This window comes from Melospiza melodia, chromosome 27, assembly GCF_035770615.1.
Source record: "Melospiza melodia melodia isolate bMelMel2 chromosome 27, bMelMel2.pri, whole genome shotgun sequence".
In the NCBI taxonomy this organism is placed as follows: Eukaryota; Metazoa; Chordata; class Aves; order Passeriformes; family Passerellidae; genus Melospiza; species Melospiza melodia.
This window is the reverse complement of record NC_086220.1, coordinates 77,834-92,137: the sequence shown is the minus strand read 5'-3', so window position 1 is coordinate 92,137 and position 14,304 is coordinate 77,834.

The following is a 14,304-nucleotide window of genomic DNA, read 5'->3' as shown; positions in this document are numbered from 1 at the left end:
AGTACCAAGTGGCTCCTCCAATCTGCTATCCAGAAGTGGGGCGGCTTACTTTTGTTTGCCAGGGAAACGGGCCGAGGTTTGTGTCTGGGGGCCTATGGCTGGGAGTGACTGGCTGGCTCCTGAAAAGCTACGATAGGCAGGATGGTTACCAGACTCATGGTGGCACCAGTGCCAAGTTGGGCTGATTTGATACTATCAAGCGGCTCCTGCAATCTGCCATCAAAAAGTTGGCAGGCGAGTTTTGTTTTCCAGGGAAAAGTGCCGTTGATTTTTTTTGGTGGCCTATGGCTGGGAGTGGCCGGCTGGCTCCTTAGAATCCACGATACGCAGCATGGTTCCCAGACCAGAGGTGGCACCAGTTCCAAGTCGGGCTGGTTTGATAGTACCAAGTGGCTCCTGCAATCTGCCATCCAGAAACGGGGCGGCTTACTTTTGTTTGCCAGGGAAACGGGCCGTGGTTTGTGTCTGGGGGCCTATGGCTGGGAGTGACTGGCTGGCTCCTGAAAAGCTACGATAGGCAGGATGTTTACCAGACTCATGGGGGCACCAGTGCCAAGTTGGGCTGATTTGATAGTACCAAGCGGCTCCTGCAATCTGCCATCAAAAATTTGGCAGGCGAGTTTTGTTTTCCAGGGAAAAGCGCCGTTGTTTGTGTTTGGTGGACTGTGGCTGGGAGTGGCCGGCTGGCTCCTTAGAATCCACGATACGCAGGATGGTTCCCAGACCAGAGGTGGCACCACTGCCAAGTCGGGCTAGTTTGATGGTGCAAAGTGGCTCCTGCAATCTGCCATGCAGAAGCGGGGTAGCTTACTTTTGTTTGCCCGGGAAACGGGCCGAGGTTTTTTCTGGGGGCCTATGGGTGGGACTGTCCGGCTGGCTCCTGAAAAGCTACGATAGGCAGGATGGTGACCAGACCCATGGTGGCACCAGTGCCAAGTTGGGCTGGTTTGATAGTACCAAGTGGCTCCTGCAATCTGCCATCAAAAAGTTGGCAGGTGAGTTTTTTTTTCCAGGGAAAAGCGCCGTTGTTTGTGTTTGGGGGCCTGTGGCTGGGAGTGGCCGGCTGGCTCCTTAGAATCAACGATACGCAGGATGGTTCCCAGACAAGAGGTGGCACCAGTGCCAAGTCGGGCTGGTTTGACGGTGCAAAGTGGCTTCTGCAATCTGCCATCAAAATATTGGCAGGCGAATTTTGTTTTCCAGGGAAAAGCGCCGTTCTTTGTGTTTGGGGGCCTGTGGCTGGGAGTGGCCGGCTGGCTAATTAGAATCCACGATACGCAGGATGGTTCCCAGACCAGAGGTGGCACCAGTGCCAAGTTGGGCTAGTTTGATGGTGCAAAGTGGCTCCTGCAATCTGCCATCCAGAAGCGGGGCAGCTGAGTTTTGTTTGCCAGAGAAAAGGGCCGTGGTTTTTTTTTGGGGGCATATGGCTGGGAGTGGCCGGCTGGCTCCTTAAAATGCTCGATACGCAGGATGGTGACCAGACCCAAGGTGGCACCAGTGCCAAGTTGTGCTGTTTTTGTAGTACCAAGTGCGTCCTGCAATTTGCCATCCAGAAGAGGGGCAGTTGAGTTTTGTTTGCCAGAGAAAAGGGCCGTGGTTTGTGTTTGAGGGCATATGGCTGAGAGTGGCCGGCTGACCCCTGAAAATCCACAATAGGCAGGATGGTTCCCAGAGCCAAGGTGGCACCAGTTCCAAGTCGGGCTGGTTTGATAGTACTAAATAGCTCCTGCAATCTGCCATCCAGAAGCGGGGCAGCTTAATTTTGTTTGCCAGGGAAACGGGCCGAGGTTTGTGCTGGGGGCCTATGGCTGGGAGTGACCGGCTGGCTCCTGAAAAGCTACGATAGGCAGGATGTTTACCAGACTCATGGGGGCACCAGTGCCAAGTTGGGCTGATTTGATAGTACCAAGCGGCTCCTGCAATCTGCCATCAAAAATTTGGCAGGCGAGTTTTGTTTTCCAGGGAAAAGCGCCGTTGTTTGTGTTTGGTGGACTGTGGCTGGGAGTGGCCGGCTGGCTCCTTAGAATCCACGATACGCAGGATGGTTCCCAGACCAGAGGTGGCACCACTGCCAAGTCGGGCTAGTTTGATGGTGCAAAGTGGCTCCTGCAATCTGCCATGCAGAAGCGGGGTAGCTTACTTTTGTTTGCCCGGGAAACGGGCCGAGGTTTTTTCTGGGGGCCTATGGGTGGGACTGTCCGGCTGGCTCCTGAAAAGCTACGATAGGCAGGATGGTGACCAGACCCATGGTGGCACCAGTGCCAAGTTGGGCTGGTTTGATAGTACCAAGTGGCTCCTGCAATCTGCCATCAAAAAGTTGGCAGGTGAGTTTTTTTTTCCAGGGAAAAGCGCCGTTGTTTGTGTTTGGGGGCCTGTGGCTGGGAGTGGCCGGCTGGCTCCTTAGAATCAACGATACGCAGGATGGTTCCCAGACAAGAGGTGGCACCAGTGCCAAGTCGGGCTGGTTTGACGGTGCAAAGTGGCTTCTGCAATCTGCCATCAAAATATTGGCAGGCGAATTTTGTTTTCCAGGGAAAAGCGCCGTTCTTGGTGTTTGGGGGCCTGTGGCTGGGAGTGGCCGGCTGGCTAATTAGAATCCACGATACGCAGGATGGTTCCCAGACCAGAGGTGGCACCAGTGCCAAGTTGGGCTAGTTTGATGGTGCAAAGTGGCTCCTGCAATCTGCCATCCAGAAGCGGGGCAGCTGAGTTTTGTTTGCCAGAGAAAAGGGCCGTGGTTTTTTTTTGGGGGCATATGGCTGGGAGTGGCCGGCTGGCTCCTTAAAATGCTCGATACGCAGGATGGTGACCAGACCCAAGGTGGCACCAGTGCCAAGTTGTGCTGTTTTTGTAGTACCAAGTGCGTCCTGCAATTTGCCATCCAGAAGAGGGGCAGTTGAGTTTTGTTTGCCAGAGAAAAGGGCCGTGGTTTGTGTTTGAGGGCATATGGCTGAGAGTGGCCGGCTGACCCCTGAAAATCCACAATAGGCAGGATGGTTCCCAGAGCCAAGGTGGCACCAGTTCCAAGTCGGGCTGGTTTGATAGTACTAAATAGCTCCTGCAATCTGCCATCCAGAAGCGGGGCAGCTTAATTTTGTTTGCCAGGGAAACGGGCCGAGGTTTGTGCTGGGGGCCTATGGCTGGGAGTGACCGGCTGGCTCCTGAAAAGCTACGATAGGCAGGATGGTTCCAGACCAGAGGTGGCACCAGTGCCAAGTCGGGCTAGTTTGATGGTGAAAAGTGGCTCCTGCAATCTGCCATCAAAAAGTTGGCAGGCGAGTTTTGTTTTCCAGGGAAAAGTGCCGTTGATTTTGTTTGGCGGCCTGTGGCTGGGAGTGGCCGGCTGGCTCCTTAGAATCCACGATACGCAGGATGGTTCCCAGACCAGAGGTGGCACCAGTTCCAAGTCGGGCTTGTTTGATAGTACCAAGTGGCTCCTGCAATCTGCCATCCAGAAGCGGGGCAGCTTACTTTTGTTTGCCAGGGAAACGGGCCGTGGTTTGTGTCTCGGGGCCTATGGCTGGGAGTGACCGGCTGGCTCCTGAAAAGCTACGATAGGCAGGATGGTTACCAGACCCATGGTGGCACCAGTGCCAAGTTGGGCTGATTTGATAGTATCAAGCGGCTCCTGCAATCTGCCATCAAAAAGTTGGCAGGCGAGTTTTGTTTTCCAGGGAAAAGTGCCGTTGATTTTTTTTGGCGGCCTGTGGCTGGGAGTGGCCGGCTGGCTCCTTAGAATCCACGATACGCAGGATGGTTCCCAGACCAGAGGTGGCACCAGTTCCAAGTCGGGCTTGTTTGATAGTACCAAGTGGCTCCTGCAATCTGCCATCCAGATTCGGGGCAGCTTACTTTTGTTTGCAAGGGAAACGGGCCGAGGTTTTTGTCTGGGGGCCTATGGCTGGGAGTGACTGGCTGGCTCCTGAAAAGCTACGATACGCAGGATGGTTACCAGACTCATGGTGGCACCAGTGCCACGTTGGGCTGATTTGATAGTACCAAGCGGCTCCTGCAATCTGCCATCAAAAAGTTGGCAGGCGAGTTTTGTTTTCCAGGGGAAAGCGCCGTTGATTGTGTTTGGGGGCCTATGGCTGGGAGTGGCCGGCTGGCTAATTAGAATCCACGATACGCAGGATGGTTCCCAGACCATGGTGGCACCAGTGCCAAGTCGGGCTAGTTTGATGGTGCAAAGTGGCTCCTGCAATCTGCCATGAAAAAGTTGGCAGGCGAGTTTTCTTTTCCAGGGAAAAGCGCCATTGTTTGTGTTTGGTGGACTGTGGCTGGGAGTGGCCGGCTGGCTCCTTAGAATCCACGATACGCAGGATGGTTCCCAGACCAGAGGTGGCACCAGTTCCAAGTCGGGCTTGTTTGATAGTACCAAGTGCCTCCTGCAATCTGCCATCCAGAAGCGGGGCAGCTTACTTTTGTTTGCAAGGGAAACGGGCCGAGGTTTTGTCTGGGGGCCTATGGCTGGGAGTGACCGGCTGGCTCCTGAAAAGCTACGATAGGCAGGATGGTTACCAGACTCATGGTGGCACCAGTGCCACGTTGGGCTGATTTGATAGTACCAAGCGGCTCCTGCAATCTGCCATCAAAAAGTTGGCAGGCGAGTTTTGTTTTCCAGGGGAAAGCGCCGTTGTTTGTGTTTGGGTGACTGTGGCTGGGAGTGGCCGGCTGGCTCCTTAGAATCCACGATACGCAGGATGGTTCCCAGACCAGAGGTGGCACCAGTTCCAAGTCGGGCTGGTTTGATAGTACCAAGTGGCTCCTGCAATCTGCCATCCAGAAGCGGGGCAGTTTACTTTTGTTTGCCAGGGAAACGGGCCGAGGTTTCTGTCTGGGGGCCTATGGCTGGGAGTGACCGGCTGGCTCCTGAAAAGCTACGATAGGCAGGATGGTGACCAGACCCATGGTGGCACCAGTGCCAAGTTGGGCTGATTTGATAGTACCAAGCGGCTCCTGCAATCTGCCATCAAAAAGTTGGCAGGCGAGTTTTGTTTTCCAGGGGAAAGCGCCGTTGTTTTTGTTTGGGGGCCTATGGCTGGGAGTGGCCGGCTGGCTAATTAGAAACCACGATACGGAGGATGGTTCCCAGACCATGGTGGCACCAGTGCCAAGTCGGGCTAGTTTGATGGTGCAAAGTGGCTCCTGCAATCTGCCATGAAAAATTTGGCAGGCGAGTTTTGTTTTCCAGGGAAAAGTGCCATTGTTTGTGCTTGGTGGACTGTGGCTGGGAGTGGCCGGCTGGCTCATTAGAATCCACGATACGCAGGATGGTTCCCAGACCAGAGGTGGCACCAGTTCCAAGTCGGGCTGGTTTGATAGTACCAAGTGGCTCCTGCAATCTGCCATCCAGAAGCGGGGCAGCTTACTTTTGTTTGCCAGGGAAACGGGCCGAGGTTTGTGTCTGGGGGCCTATGGCTGGGAGTGACTGGCTGGCTCCTGAAAAGCTACGATAGGCAGGATGGTTACCAGACCCATGGTGGCACCAGTGCCAAGTTGGGCTGATTTGGTAGTATCAAGCGGCTCCTGCAATCTGCCATCAAAAAGTTGGCAGGCAAGTTTTGTTTTCCAGGGAATAGTGCCGTTGATTTTTTTTGGTGGACTGTGGCTGGGAGTGGCTGGCTGGCTCCTTAGAATCCACGATACGCAGGATGGTTCCCAGACCAGAGGTGGCACCAGTGCCAAGTCGGGCTGGTTTGATGGTGCAAAGTGGCTCCTGCAATCTGCCATACAGAAGCGGGGCAGCTGAGTTTTGTTTGCCAGAGAAAAGGGCCGTGGTTTTTTTTGCGCGGCATATGGCTTGGAGTGGCCGGCTGGCTCCTTAAAATGCTCGATACACAGGATGGTGACCAGACCCAAGGTGGCACCAGTGCCAAGTTGTGCTGTTTTTGTAGTACCAAGTGCGTCCTGCAATTTGCCATCCAGAAGAGGGGCAGTTGAGTTTTGTTTGCCAGAGAAAAGGGCCGTGGTTTGTGTTTGAGGGCATATGGCTGAGAGTGGCCGGCTGACCCCTGAAAATCCACAATAGGCAGGATGGTTCCCAGAGCCAAGGTGGCACCAGTTCCAAGTCGGGCTGGTTTGATAGTACTAAATAGCTCCTGCAATCTGCCATCCAGAAGCGGGGCAGCTTAATTTTGTTTGCCAGGGAAACGGGCCGAGGTTTGTGTCTGGGGGCCTATGGCTGGGAGTGACTGGCTGGCTCCTGAAAAGCTACGATAGGCAGGATGGTTACCAGACTCATGGTGGCACCAGTGCCACGTTGGGCTGATTTGATAGTACCAAGCGGCTCCTGCAATCTGCCATCAAAAAGTTGGCAGGCGAGTTTTGTTTTCCAGGGAAAAGCGCCGTTGTTTGTGTTTGGGGGCCTATGGCTGGGAGTGACCGGCTGGCTAATTAGAATCCACGATACGCAGGATGGTGACCAGACCCAAGGTGGCACCAGTGCCATGTCGGGCTAGTTTGATGGTGAAAAGTGGCTCCTGCAATCTGCCATCAAAAAGTTGGCAGGCGAGTTTTGTTTTCCAAGGAAAAGTGCCGTTGATTTTGTTTGGTGGCCTGTGGCTGGGAGTGGCCGGCTGGCTCCTTAGAATCCACGATACGCAGGATGGTTCCCAGACCAGAGGTGGCACCAGTTCCAAGCCGGGCTTGTTTGATAGTACCAAGTGGCTCCTGCAATCTGCCATCCAGAAGCGGGGCAGCTTACTTTTGTTTGCCAGGGAAACGGGCCGAGGTTTGTGTCTGGGGGCCTATGACTGGGAGTGACTGGCTGGCTCCTGAAAAGCTACGATAGGCAGGATGGTGACCAGACCCATGGTGGCACCAGTGCCAAGTTGGGCTGGTTTGATACTATCAAGCGGCTCCTGCAATCTGCCATCAAAAAGTTGGCAGGCGAGTTTTGTTTTCCAGGGAAAAGTGCTGTTGAATTTTTTTGGTGGCCTATGGCTGGGAGTGGCCGGCTGGCTCCTTAGAATCCACGATACGCAGGATGGTTCCCAGACCAGAGGTGGCACCAGTTCCAAGTCGGACTGGTTTGAGAGTACCAAGTGGCTCCTGCAATCTGCCATCCAGAAACGGGGCGGCTTACTTTTGTTTGCCAGGGAAACGGGCCGTGGTTTGTGTCTGGGGGCCTATGGCTGGGAGTGACTGGCTGGCTCCTGAAAAGCTACGATAGGCAGGATGGTTACCAGACTCATGGGGGCACCAGTGCCAAGTTGGGCTGATTTGATAGTACCAAGCGGCTCCTGCAATCTGCCATCAAAAAGTTGGCAGGCGAGTTTTGTTTTCCAGGGAAAAGCGCCGTTGTTTGTGTTTGGTGGACTGCGGCTCGGAGTGGCCGGCTGGCTCCTTAGAATCCACGATACGCAGGATGGTTCCCAGACCAGAGGTGGCACCACTGCCAAGTCGGGCTAGTTTGATGGTGCAAAGTGGCTCCTGCAATCTGCCATCCAGAAGCGGGGTAGCTTACTTTTGTTTGCCAGGGAAACGGGCCGAGGTTTTTTCTGGGAGCCTAGGCGTGGGACTGTCCGGCTGGCTCCTGAAAAGCTACGATAGGCAGGATGGTGACCAGACCCATGGTGGCACCAGTGCCAAGTTGGGCTGGTTTGATAGTACCAAGTGGCTCCTGCAATCTGCCATCAAAAAGTTGGCAGGCGAGTTTTGTTTTCCAGGGATAAGCGCCGTTGTTTGTGTTTGGGGGCCTGTGGCTGGGAGTGGCCGGCTGGCTCCTTAGAATCAACGATACGCAGGATGGTTCCCAGACAAGAGGTGGCACCAGTGCCAAGTCGGGCTGGTTTTACGATGCAAAGTGGCTCCGGCAATCTGCCATCAAAATATTGGCAGGCGAATTTTGTTTTCCAGGGAAAAGCGCCGTTGTTTGTGTTTGGGGGCCTGTGGCTGGGAGTGGCCGGCTGGCTAATTAGAATCCACGATACGCAGGATGGTTCCCAGACCAGAGGTGGCACCAGTGCCAAGTCGGGCTAGTTTGATGGTGCAAAGTGGCTCCTGCAATCTGCCATTAAAAAGTTGGCAGGCCAGTTTTGTTTTCCAGGGAAAAGCGCCGTTGTTTGTGTTTGGGGGCCTGTGGCTGGGAGTGGCCAGCTGGCTCCTTATAATCCACGATACGCAGGATGGTTCCCAGACCAGAGGTGGCACCAGTGCCAAGTCGGGCTGGTTTGATGGTGCAAAGTGGCTCCTGCAATCTGCCATCCAGAAGCGGGGCAGCTGAGTTTTGTTTGCCAGAGAAAAGGGCCGTGGTTTTTTTTTGGGGGCATATGGCTGGGAGTGGCCGGCTGGCTCCTTAAAATGCTCGATACGCAGGATGGTGACCAGACCCAAGGTGGCACCAGTGCCAAGTTGTGCTGTTTTTGTAGTACCAAGTGCGTCCTGCAATTTGCCATCCAGAAGAGGGGCAGTTGAGTTTTGTTTGCCAGAGAAAAGGGCCGTGGTTTGTGTTTGAGGGCATATGGCTGAGAGTGGCCGGCTGACCCCTGAAAATCCACAATAGGCAGGATGGTTCCCAGAGCCAAGGTGGCACCAGTTCCAAGTCGGGCTGGTTTGATAGTACTAAATAGCTCCTGCAATCTGCCATCCAGAAGCGGGGCAGCTTAATTTTGTTTGCCAGGGAAACGGGCCGAGGTTTGTGTCTGGGGGCCTATGGCTGGGAGTGACCGGCTGGCTCCTGAAAAGCTACGATAGGCAGGATGGTTCCAGACCAGAGGTGGCACCAGTGCCATGTCGGGCTAGTTTGATGGTGAAAAGTGGCTCCTGCAATCTGCCATCAAAAAGTTGGCAGGCGAGTTTTGTTTTCCAGGGAAAAGTGCCGTTGATTTTGTTTGGCGGCCTGTGGCTGGGAGTGGCCGGCTGGCTCCTTAGAATCCACGATACGCAGGATGGTTCCCAGACCAGAGGTGGCACCAGTTCCAAGTCGGGCTTGTTTGATAGTACCAAGTGGCTCCTGCAATCTGCCATCCAGAAGCGGAGCAGCTTACTTTTGTTTGCCAGGGATACGGGCCGAGGTTTGTGTCTGGGGGCCTATGGCTGGGAGTGACTGGCTGGCTCCTGAAAAGCTACGATAGGCAGGATGGTTACCAGACTCATGGTGGCACCAGTGCCAAGTTGGGCTGATTTGATAGTACCAAGCGGCTCCTGCAATCTGCCATCAAAAAGTTGGCAGGCGAGTTTTGTTTTCCAGGGAAAAGCGCCGTTGGTTGTGTTTGGGGGCCTATGGCTGGGAGTGGTCGGCTGGCTAATTAGAATCCACGATACGCAGGATGGTTCCCAAAACAGAGGTGGCACCAGTGCCATGTCGGGCTGGTTTGATGTTGCAAAGTGGCTCCTGCAATCTGCCATGAAAAAGTTTGCAGGCGAGTTTTGTTTTCCAGGGAAATGTGCCGTTGTTTGTGTTTGGTGGACTGTGGCTGGGAGTGGCCGGCTGGCTCCTTAGAATCCACGATACGCAGGATGGTTCCCAGACCAGAGGTGGCACCAGTTCCAAGTTGGGCTTGTTTGATAGTACCAAGTGGCTCCTGCAATCTGCCATCCAGAAGCGGGGCAGCTTACTTTTGTTTGCCAGGGAAACGGGCCGAGGTTTGTGTCTGGGGGCCTATGGCTGGGAGTGACTGGCTGGCTCCTGAAAAGCTACGATAGGCAGGATGGTTACCAGACTCATGGTGGCACCAGTGCCACGTTGGGCTGATTTGATAGTACCAAGCGGCTCCTGCAATCTGCCATCAAAAAGTTGGCAGGCGAGTTTTGTTTTCCAGGGAAAAGCGCCGTTGTTTGTGTTTGGGGGCCTATGGCTGGGAGTGACCGGCTGGCTAATTAGAATCCACGATACGCAGGATGGTGACCAGACCCAAGGTGGCACCAGTGCCATGTCGGGCTAGTTTGATGGTGAAAAGTGGCTCCTGCAATCTGCCATCAAAAAGTTGGCAGGCGAGTTTTGTTTTCCAAGGAAAAGTGCCGTTGATTTTGTTTGGTGGCCTGTGGCTGGGAGTGGCCGGCTGGCTCCTTAGAATCCACGATACGCAGGATGGTTCCCAGACCAGAGGTGGCACCAGTTCCAAGCCGGGCTTGTTTGATAGTACCAAGTGGCTCCTGCAATCTGCCATCCAGAAGCGGGGCAGCTTACTTTTGTTTGCCAGGGAAACGGGCCGAGGTTTGTGTCTGGGGGCCTATGACTGGGAGTGACTGGCTGGCTCCTGAAAAGCTACGATAGGCAGGATGGTGACCAGACCCATGGTGGCACCAGTGCCAAGTTGGGCTGGTTTGATACTATCAAGCGGCTCCTGCAATCTGCCATCAAAAAGTTGGCAGGCGAGTTTTGTTTTCCAGGGAAAAGTGCTGTTGAATTTTTTTGGTGGCCTATGGCTGGGAGTGGCCGGCTGGCTCCTTAGAATCCACGATACGCAGGATGGTTCCCAGACCAGAGGTGGCACCAGTTCCAAGTCGGACTGGTTTGAGAGTACCAAGTGGCTCCTGCAATCTGCCATCCAGAAACGGGGCGGCTTACTTTTGTTTGCCAGGGAAACGGGCTGTGGTTTGTGTCTGGGGGCCTATGGCTGGGAGTGACTGGCTGGCTCCTGAAAAGCTACGATAGGCAGGATGGTTACCAGACTCATGGTGGCACCAGTGCCAAGTTGGGCTGATTTGATAGTACCAAGCGGCTCCTGCAATCTGCCATCAAAAAGTTGGCAGGCGAGTTTTGTTTTCCAGGGAAAAGCGCCGTTGTTTGTGTTTGGTGGACTGTGGCTCGGAGTGGCCGGCTGGCTCCTTAGAATCCACGATACGCAGGATGGTTCCCAGACCAGAGGTGGCACCACTGCCAAGTCGGGCTAGTTTGATGGTGCAAAGTGGCTCCTGCAATCTGCCATCCAGAAGCGGGGTAGCTTACTTTTGTTTGCCAGGGAAACGGGTCGAGGTTTTTTCTGGGGGCCTAGGCGTGGGACTGTCCGGCTGGCTCCTGAAAAGCTACGATAGGCAGGATGATGACCAGACCCATGGTGGCACCAGTGCCAAGTTGGGCTGGTTTGATAGTACCAAGTGGCTCCTGCAATCTGCCATCAAAAAGTTGGCAGGCGAGTTTTGTTTTCCAGGGATAAGCGCCGTTGTTTGTGTTTGGGGGCCTGTGGCTGGGAGTGGCCGGCTGGCTCCTTAGAATCAACGATACGCAGGATGGTTCCCAGACAAGAGGTGGCACCAGTGCCAAGTCGGGCTGGTTTTACGATGCAAAGTGGCTCCTGCAATCTGCCATCAAAATATTGGCAGGCGAATTTTGTTTTCCAGGGAAAAGCGCCGTTGTTTGTGTTTGGGGGCCTGTGGCTGGGAGTGGCCGGCTGGCTAATTAGAATCCACGATACGCAGGATGGTTCCCAGACCAGAGGTGGCACCAGTGCCAAGTCGGGCTAGTTTGATGGTGCAAAGTGGCTCCTGCAATCTGCCATTAAAAAGTTGGCAGGCCAGTTTTGTTTTCCAGGGAAAAGCGCCGTTGTTTGTGTTTGGGGGCCTGTGGCTGGGAGTGGCCAGCTGGCTCCTTATAATCCACGATACGCAGGATGGTTCCCAGACCAGAGGTGGCACCAGTGCCAAGTCGGGCTGGTTTGATGGTGCAAAGTGGCTCCTGCAATCTGCCATACAGAAGCGGGGCAGCTGAGTTTTGTTTGCCAGAGAAAAGGGCCGTGGTTTTTTTTTGGGGGCATATGGCTGGGAGTGGCCGGCTGGCTCCTTAAAATGCTCGATACGCAGGATGGTGACCAGACCCAAGGTGGCACCAGTGCCAAGTTGTGCTGTTTTTGTAGTACCAAGTGCGTCCTGCAATTTGCCATCCAGAAGAGGGGCAGTTGAGTTTTGTTTGCCAGAGAAAAGGGCCGTGGTTTGTGTTTGAGGGCATATGGCTGAGAGTGGCCGGCTGACCCCTGAAAATCCACAATAGGCAGGATGGTTCCCAGAGCCAAGGTGGCACCAGTTCCAAGTCGGGCTGGTTTGATAGTACTAAATAGCTCCTGCAATCTGCCATCCAGAAGCGGGGCAGCTTAATTTTGTTTGCCAGGGAAACGGGCCGAGGTTTGTGTCTGGGGGCCTATGGCTGGGAGTGACCGGCTGGCTCCTGAAAAGCTACGATAGGCAGGATGGTTCCAGACCAGAGGTGGCACCAGTGCCAAGTCGGGCTAGTTTGATGGTGAAAAGTGGCTCCTGCAATCTGCCATCAAAAAGTTGGCAGGCGAGTTTTGTTTTCCAGGGAAAAGTGCCGTTGATTTTGTTTGGCGGCCTGTGGCTGGGAGTGGCCGGCTGGCTCCTTAGAATCCACGATACGCAGGATGGTTCCCAGACCAGAGGTGGCACCAGTTCCAAGTCGGGCTTGTTTGATAGTACCAAGTGGCTCCTGCAATCTGCCATCCAGAAGCGGAGCAGCTTACTTTTGTTTGCCAGGGATACGGGCCGAGGTTTGTGTCTGGGGGCCTATGGCTGGGAGTGACTGGCTGGCTCCTGAAAAGCTACGATAGGCAGGATGGTTACCAGACTCATGGTGGCACCAGTGCCAAGTTGGGCTGATTTGATAGTACCAAGCGGCTCCTGCAATCTGCCATCAAAAAGTTGGCAGGCGAGTTTTGTTTTCCAGGGAAAAGCGCCGTTGGTTGTGTTTGGGGGCCTATGGCTGGGAGTGGTCGGCTGGCTAATTAGAATCCACGATACGCAGGATGGTTCCCAAAACAGAGGTGGCACCAGTGCCATGTCGGGCTGGTTTGATGTTGCAAAGTGGCTCCTGCAATCTGCCATGAAAAAGTTTGCAGGCGAGTTTTGTTTTCCAGGGAAATGTGCCGTTGTTTGTGTTTGGTGGACTGTGGCTGGGAGTGGCCGGCTGGCTCCTTAGAATCCACGATACGCAGGATGGTTCCCAGACCAGAGGTGGCACCAGTTCCAAGTTGGGCTTGTTTGATAGTACCAAGTGGCTCCTGCAATCTGCCATCCAGAAGCGGGGCAGCTTACTTTTGTTTGCCAGGGAAACGGGCCGAGGTTTGTGTCTGGGGGCCTATGGCTGGGAGTGACCGGCTGGCTCCTGAAAAGCTACGATAGGCAGGATGGTTACCAGACCCATGGTGGCACCAGTGCCAAGTTGGGCTGATTTGATAGTATCAAGCGGCTCCTGCAATCTGCCATCAAAAAGTTGGCAGGCGAGTTTTGTTTTCCAGGGAAAAGTGCCGTTGATTTTTTTTGGCGGCCTGTGGCTGGGAGTGGCCGGCTGGCTCCTTAGAATCCACGATACGCAGGATGGTTCCCAGACCAGAGGTGGCACCAGTTCCAAGTCGGGCTTGTTTGATAGTACCAAGTGGCTCCTGCAATCTGCCATCCAGAAGCGGGGCGGCTTACTTTTGTTTGCAAGGGAAACGGGCCGAGGTTTTTGTCTGGGGGCCTATGGCTGGGAGTGACTGGCTGGCTCCTGAAAAGCTACGATACGCAGGATGGTTACCAGACTCATGGTGGCACCAGTGCCACGTTGGGCTGGTTTGATAGTACCAAGCGGCTCCTGCAATCTGCCATCAAAAAGTTGGCAGGCGAGTTTTGTTTTCCAGGGGAAAGCGCCGTTGTTTGTGTTTTGGGGCCTATGGCTGGGAGTGGCCGGCTGGCTAATTAGAATCCACGATACGCAGGATGGTTCCCAGACCATGGTGGCACCAGTGCCAAGTCGGGCTAGTTTGATGGTGCAAAGTGGCTCCTGCAATCTGCCATCAAAAAGTTGGCAGGCGAGTTTTTTTTTCCAGGGAAAAGCGCCATTGTTTGTGTTTGGTGGACTCTGGCTGGGAGTGGCCGGCTGGCTCCTTAGAATCCACGATACGCAGGATGGTTCCCAGACCAGAGGTGGCACCAGTTCCAAGTCGGGCTGGTTTGATAGTACCAAGTGGCTCCTGCAATCTGCCATCCAGAAGCGGGGCAGCTTACTTTTGTTTGCCAGGGAAACGGGCCGAGGTTTCTGTCTGGGGGCCTATGGCTGGGAGTGACCGGCTGGCTCCTGAAAAGCTTAGATAGGCAGGATGGTTACCAGACCCATGGTGGCACCAGTGCCAAGTTGGGCTGATTTGATAGTATCAAGCGGCTCCTGCAATCTGCCATCAAAAAGTTGGCAGGCGAGTTTTGTTTTCCAGGGGAAAAGTGCCGTTGATTTTTTTTGGTGGCCTGTGGCTGGGAGTGGCCAGCTGGCTCCTTATAATCCACGATACGCAGGATGGTTCCCAGACCAGAGGTGGCACCAGTGCCAAGTCGGGCTGGTTTGATGGTCCAAAGTGGCTCCTGCTATCTGCCATT